At 46.2% G+C, this 5,663-nt stretch overlaps 1 non-coding gene across 1 annotated transcript; it reads right to left on the bottom strand.

Moving 5' to 3' along the window:
• Nucleotides 1-962: 962 nt before the first annotated feature.
• On the bottom strand, nt 963-1,076 carry LOC139274420 (U5 spliceosomal RNA). The gene has a single exon (XR_011595478.1). It is a non-coding gene; the product is annotated as a U5 spliceosomal RNA (small nuclear RNA).
• Between the last annotated feature and the right edge of the window lie 4,587 nt (nt 1,077-5,663).

Raw genomic sequence — 5,663 nt, 5'->3', positions numbered from 1 at the left:
AATGCCCGCATCCTTCCTGATGGACCCGGCAAAGGGCTCGATACAACACACAAACAAGACAGACGAGAGAGGACAGCCTTGCCTGACTCCAGATCTGATCAGAAAGCTTTCAGTTTCCCACTTGTTGATTAGAACTGTGCTACAGTTATACAGGGTATTGGTGAGACCACACCTGGAATATTGCGTGCAGTTTTGGTTTCCATATTTCCGAAAGGATATACTTGCTTTGGAGGCAGTTCAGAGAAGGTTCACTAGGCTGATTCCAGAGATCAGGGGGTTGACTTATGAGGAATTCAGATGAATGAGAGGTAATAGTATCGAAACGTATAAAATTATGAGGGGGCTTGACAAGGTGGATGCAGAGAGGATGTTTCCACTGATGGGGGAGACTAGAACTAGAGGGCATAATCTCAGAATAAGGGGCCGCCCATTTAAACAGAGATGAGAAGGAATTTCTTCTATCAGAGGCTTATAAATCTGGAATTTGCTGCCTCGGAGAGCTGTTGATTTTTGGACATTGAATAAATTTAAGACAGAAATAGACAGTTTCTTGAGTGATAAGGGGAGCGGGCGGGGAAGTGGAGCTGAGTCCATGATCAGATCAGCCATGATCTTATTGAATGGCGGAGCAGGCTGAAGAGCCGTACTCCTATTTCTTATGTTTAGCTCTGTCAAGCCCGTGTGGTGGCTGGTGTGCAAAGACCACCACACGTGAAAACAATCCACGCACAGGCATCCTCGCACGCTCCAAGATTTAGTTCGGGATCTGGAGTTTTAAGATTCTTCTGAAAGCTGGCGACCCCCAGGTGGGCAAGTTAACTCCCACAAACAAATGCTTTACTACGACATTCACAACTACAACAAGTAGAACCAATACCCAAATCATTAGTAGTTATCGCAACCAGTATAAAACCACACCTACTACATAACGCAAAGATCAGTCTGTTTTTGAACAATAAGACAGCCCCACTAAAGCAGGGCCTCGAAAAATTAATTAAAACTCTGAATGTTACTCTCCACGGAAATCTTTAGTAAAAGGCGAAAGATTTATGCGATCTGAAGAGAAACCAGAGTATACTAATTATTCACGCGCAGCTCCTCGCCCCCAAGCGACGGCTTGCCTCTTTAACGTTGGGCTGAGCCGCTAGAACTAATTTCTAGAAAAGATATATTACCACAAATCAATACAGCGCGAGGGAAAGTAACTGAAAACTTCAGTGTCCGTGAAAATCAGTTAAACCTGAAGTTTATTTTAGGCTCTTGCTAAGTATTATGAAGAACATTGTGGGTATGTAAATGAGCTTGAGCTTTGTGTGGGCTGGGTTTACAGTGACGTGTCCAATTCTTCGGTACAACTTTACTTCGGGTTTTTATTCTCTCTCGGTGTGTTTGAAGCTTAAGGTAAACATTTTGGATCAGTGCGGTTTCTGCTAGTGAGCAAACGTGTTTTAGTTCATACAGGAAGTCATTAACACAATGAGAGCAGACACAGAGCTCAGAGCCGTGCACTGTCCACGTCTAGTATCCATTTCACTGATTTCAATGATATAAACCAGACTTGTTGATGTATTGGTCTGAATTTTTTAAAATTTCAAATTATACTTTATTCATATATAAATTTGTACAGTACATTCAAAAGCAGTTCAGTACATTTAGCTGCTGTCAGCAATCCCACACACTACATTTGGCTGCTGACGGCAGTTCCGTTGGATACATTTTCTTGCTTTTCATTTCGAGTACAATTCGGTACAATACGGGATACATTGTAGTACATTCGCCAAATTACATTACATGTGTCACTATACAGTCCACGGAATGGGTGACAGTACATTTACATTATTTTTTCTTTTCAACGTGCATTACGAAACAGACCTTGCATTGTACATAGCACGACATAGGTGTTTACAGATCATGGTGCTCCATGTACACAAAAAAGAATTACAAGTACGGCCCGAGGGGAGTTTTGTACTGATTCCTGCCCCTCGGTTTACCGTGGCAGAAGGGCTTTAAACTGTGGCCCTTCCCCACCGTGCCTTTGCGGCGGCTGCACCAATTTTAAGTGCGTCCCTCAGCACGTAATCCTGGATCTTGGATTGCGCCAGTCTGCAACACGCAGACGTGGACATCTCCTTGCTCTGGAAGACCAGCAAGTTTCGGCTAGACCAAAGAGCGTCTTTGACCGAGTTGATGGCCCTCCAACAGCAGGTAATGTCTGTCTCAGTGTGTGTCCCTGGGAACAGCAAGTAGAGCACAGAGTCTAGTGTTACGGAGCTGCTCGGGATGAACCTCGACAGCAACCATTGCATCTCTTTCCAAACCTGCCTTGCGAAGGCGCAATCCTGAAGGAGATGCGTGACAGTCTCGTCCGCCCCGCAGCCAACTCGGGGGCACCGTGCCATGTTGCTGAGACGTCGGCTGTGCATGAACGCTCTGATGGGTAAGGCCCTCCTCACCGCCAACCAAGCTACGTCTTGGTGCTTGTGTGAAAGCTCTAGCGATGAGACGTTCTGCCAAACGAGTTTAACAGTCAAAAAATTCCAGAAGATTCGTCAAGCATGATTTCTCTTTTATAAATCCATGCTGACTTGGACCGATCCTGTCACTGCTTTCCAAATGCGCTGCTATTTCATCCTTAATGATTGATTCCAACATTTTCCCCACTGCTGATGTCAGGCTAACCAGTCTATAATTACTCGTTTTCTCTCTCTCTCCTTTTTAAAAAAGTGGTGTTATATTAGCTACCCTCCAGGTCCATAGGAACTGATCCAGAGTTGATAGACTGTTGGAAAATGTTCAACTATCAGGCACCGGGATTTATCGGCCTTCAATCCCATCAATTTCCCTAACACAATTTCCCGCCTAATAAGGATATCATTACGTTTCTCCTTCTCGCTAGACCCACTGTCCCCTAGTACATTCGGAAGGTTATTTGTGTCTTCCCTCGTGAAGACAGAACCGAAGTATTTGTTAAATTGGTCTGCCATTTCTTTGTTCCCAATTATAAATTCACCTGAATCTGACTGCAAGGGACCTACGTTTGTCTTCACTAATCTTTTTCTCTTCACATATTTACGAAAGCTTTTAAAGTCAGTTTTTATGTTCCCTGAAAGCTTCCTCTCGTACTCTATTTTCCCCCTCTTAATTAAACCCTTAGTCCTCCTCTGATGAATTCTAAATTTCTCCCAGTCCTCAGGTTTGTTGCTTTTTCTAGCCAATTTATATGCCTCTTCCTTGGTTTTAGCACTATCCTTAATTTCCCTTGTTAGCCACAGTTGAGCCACCTTCCCCATTTTATTTTTTACTTCAGACAGGGATGTACAAGAGCTGAAGTTCATCCATGTGATCTTTAAATGTTTGCCATTGCTTATTCACCATCAACCCTTTAAATATCCTTTGCCAATCTATTCTAGCCAATTCACGCCTCATACCGTCTAAGTTACCTTTCCTTCTGCTGTGTATCTGTAAAGCATGCACTCCCATGTTCCACCGCCAGGGAGCTCATCCCCTGAAGTCCCAAGGGATCCAGCATCCCTTGGGAGCACTGTAAATAAGCTGGCCCCTCAGACCTGTTCCTCACTCTGGAGTGTCTTATTAAAGACTGAGGTCACTGTTACTTTAACCTCCCTCTGTGCAGTCTCATCTGTGTTAGGAACACAATAACTGGTGGCGAGAATACGAATCCAACGCAAAGATGCAGCAAACAGTGGTCATCCTGGAAAAGGTCTCGGAGGGTGAGGACTGGGAAGCCTTTGTCGAATGGCTAGACCAGTACTTTGTAGCCATGGAGCTGGACGGAGAAGGAAGCGTTGAAAAAAGGAGAGCGATTCTCCTCACACTCTGCAGGGCACCGACCTACAGCCTCTTGAAGAATCTTCTGGCTCCCGTGAAACCCACAGATAAGTCATATGAGCTGTGTACACTGGTTCGGGAGCATCTTAACCCGAGGGAGAGCGTGCAGATGGCAAGGTATCAGTTCTACACGTGCCAGCCATCTGAAGGTCAGGAAGTGGCGAGCTATGTTGCCGAGCTAAGGCGACTTGCAGGACAATGTGAGCAAATGCTCAGAGACTTATTTGTACTGGGCATTGGCCACGAGACTATCCTATGAAAACTTTTGACTGTAGAGACACCGACCCTCAGTAAGGCCATTTCGATAGCACAGGCATTTATGTCCACAAGTGATAACAGCAAACAAATCTCTCAGCACACAAGTGCGAGCAATGTTCATAAATTAACTGGAACTGTGTTTGCGAGCAGAAATGTGCAGGGCAGAACCCACGAGTCTGCAACTGCCAGCAGGCTTCAGGTGGCCCAGATGACTCAGAGTCCCCAACAAAGGATGAATGCAAGGCAATTCACACCTTGTTGGCGTTGTGGAGGCTTGCATTCAGCCTATTCATGAAGCTTCAAAGGGTATGTTTGCAAGAGCTGTGGAACAATGGGGCACCTCCAACGAGCTTGCAAACGAGCTGCAAACTCTGCAAAACCTGCTAACCACCTCGTGGCAGAGGAAGATCAGTCCATGGCGTATCAAAGCAATTTCGAGCCTCAGAGAGAGGAGGCAGATGCTGAAGTACACGGGGTGCACATATTTTCGACAAAATGTCTACCTATAATGCTAAACGTAAAATTGAATGGCTTACCTGTAGCCATGGAATTGGACACTGGTGCAAGCCAATCAATCATGAGTAAAAAGATGTTTGAGAGACTGTGGTGCAACGAGGCATTCAGACCATCCCTGAGCCCCATCCACACAAAACTGAGAACGTACAGCAAAGAGCTTATCACCTGTCCTGGGCAGCGCCATGGTCAAGGTCACCTACGAGGGCACAGTGCATGAACTGCCACTCTGGATTGTCCCGGGCGATGGCCACACACTGCTTGGAAGGAGCTGGCGGGGCAAAATCCGCTGGAACTGGGATGACATCCGAATGCTATCACATGTTGATGAGACGTAATGTACCCAGGTTCTTAACAAATTTCCTTCCCTTTTTGAGCCAGGCATTGGAAACGTTTCTGGGGCGAAGGTGCGGATCCACTTGGTCCCAGTGGAACGACACATTCACCACAAGGCGCGATGAGGGAGAGAGTGGAAATTGAGCTGGACAGGCTGCAATGCGAGGGACTCATCTCCCCTGTGGAATTCAGTGAGTGGGCCAGCCTGGTTGTTCCAGTACTCAAAAGTGATGGCACAGTCAGGATTTGTGACGATTATAAAGTAACTATTAATCGTTTCTTGCTACAGAACCAATACCCACTACCTAAGGCAGATGACCTATTTGTGACGCTGGCAGGAGGCAAGACATTCACCAAGCTCCACCTGACTTCAGCCTACATGATGCAGGAGCTGGAGGAGTCTTCGAAGAGCCTCACCTGCATCAACACGCACAAGGGACTATTCATCTACAACAGATGCCCGTTTGGAATTCGGTCAGCTGCAGCGATCTTCCCAAGAAACATGGAAAGCCTACTCAAGTCGGTACCACACATGGTGGTCTTTCAGGAAGACGTATTGGTCACAGGTCGGGACACCGCCAAGCACCTACAAAACCTGGAGGAGTTCCTCCAGCGACTGGATCACATAGGGCTGCGGCTGAAGAGGTTGAAATGCATCTTCATGGCAACAGAAGTGGAGTTTTTGGGGAGAAAGATCACGGCGGATG

Source organism: Pristiophorus japonicus, chromosome 9 (assembly GCF_044704955.1).
Source record: "Pristiophorus japonicus isolate sPriJap1 chromosome 9, sPriJap1.hap1, whole genome shotgun sequence".
Lineage (NCBI taxonomy): Eukaryota > Metazoa > Chordata > Chondrichthyes > Pristiophoridae > Pristiophorus > Pristiophorus japonicus.
Note: the sequence above shows the minus strand (reverse complement) of the source record. Positions and strands in the feature narration are given on the sequence as shown.